The 1,806-nt window shown below is 38.7% G+C and overlaps 1 pseudogene; it reads left to right on the top strand.

Annotated features, from left to right (window-relative positions):
* The first annotated feature begins 447 nt into the window (after nt 1–447).
* LOC105309633 lies at nt 448–1,331 on the top strand (annotated as a pseudogene).
* Nucleotides 1,332–1,806: the final 475 nt, after the last annotated feature.

Genomic DNA, 1,806 nt, shown 5'->3' with positions numbered 1-1,806 from the left:
TAAAATAAGACATATTTAGCTACTTCTTAATGTCTTTGAATTAGAATTTTATTCCTTAAAGAGGGAAGGGTAATTCTTATTCTATATTTTTTTCTTAACGAAGTATGTTATATTTTCCTATGATCGTGGATTTGTTATCTTGAATCTTCTTGTTCTTCTGATACTCTACAGTCAAATTTCTCTCAAGTAAGTGTGCATAAAAAGAGGTAAATAACACAGAAACAAATAAGAGAACAATTTTAAGAAGAAAGAATTTGTCATACTGAGAAATACTGCTCAAGGTACTGGGAAGTATGACCTCACAAGTCAGTTGCTAGAATCCAAAATATGGAAACAATGCTGTGTGCCATTTACTTATTTCCTGTTTCCAACCCTCTTTTCCTTTGCAAAAGGTGTCCAAGCTACATAAAACCACAAAATCTACCACGTGTCTCAGAATTCATCCTCATGGGACTCTCAGATGATCTGGAACTTCAGCCTCTGTTTTTTTGTTTTTTTTTCCTGTCCATGTACCTGGTTGCCATATTGGGGAATCTGCTCATCATATTGACCTTCAACTTGGACTCCCACCTCCCCATCCCCATGTACTTCTTTCTCTCCAGCCTTTCCATGGCTGACATCTGTTTTATCTCTACCACTGTCCCAAAGATGATTGTGGACATCCAAACTCACAGCAGAGTCATCTCCTATGGGGGCTGCCTGACTCAGATGTCTTTTTTGATCCTTTTGGATGTATGGATGGTATGCTTCTGACTGCAATGGCCTATGACTGGTTTGTGGTCATCTGTCACCCTCTGCACTACACAGTCATCATGAACCCATGCCTCTGCTGCTTCTTAGTTTTGATGTCATTTTTCATCAGCCTTTTGGACTCCCAGATGTACAATTCAATAGTACAACTTACCTGCTTGAAAAATGTAAAAATTTCTAATTTCTTCTGTGACCCTTCTCAATTCTTTCATCTTGCCTGCTTTGACACCTTCACAATAACATAGTCATGTATTTTATTGGTACCATCTCTGGTTTTCTCCTTATCTCAGGAATCTTTATCTCTTACTATAAAAATTTTTCCTCCATTCGATAGTTCCTTCAATAGGAGGGAAATACTGAGCCATCTCCCTCGGTGGCTCTCACTTGTCAGTTGTTTGCTTATTCTATGTAACAGACATCAGAGCTTACCTTGGATCGGCATTGTTGCCTTCCCCCAGGATGATGTGGTGGCCTCAGCCATGTACACTGTATTTTTCCCCATGATGAACCCCTTCATTTATAGTCTGAGGAACAGGGACTTTAAGAGTGCCCTAGGGAGGCTCCATAGCAAAACAATCTAGTCTTAATATCCGTGTAACCCTTTTCGGAGTGTGATTGAAAACCCCAGCAAAAAAAAATCATGTAAACTGAATACTGTATCTTTGGTCACACTCTTTTTTAGTCTCCTGGTTTTCATTCCTCTCCATGCTTCACATAGGAATGTCACTTTTTTTGATTTATCGTTCACAGAATTGGGAGAGCATCCTGGGATCCTTTTTCCATCATAATGAATGCATGAGAGGTTCTCTTCAACCACTCTGATATGCAGGTGAAATACACAACTCTCTTGTTATTTACTTAAACTCCATATCCTTTTCCACAGTTTCTGCATATGTTCCATGTAAATTTTGCATATGTCAGATCTGTTTATTCAGGTAATTTTTGAAGATGCAAGTAATTTCTGTGGATTTTATTGAAATCTCGGGAGTTTTATAAATACTGATGACGGGGTCTATCGGAGAAGGTCATCAAGAAGGTGTGACTTCCACTTAACCC

Source organism: Pteropus vampyrus, unplaced genomic scaffold (assembly GCF_000151845.1).
Source record: "Pteropus vampyrus isolate Shadow unplaced genomic scaffold, Pvam_2.0 Scaffold812, whole genome shotgun sequence".
Taxonomy (NCBI): domain Eukaryota; kingdom Metazoa; phylum Chordata; class Mammalia; order Chiroptera; family Pteropodidae; genus Pteropus; species Pteropus vampyrus.
The sequence above is the reverse complement of the archived record's forward strand: the minus strand, read 5'-3'. Positions and strand labels throughout refer to the sequence as shown.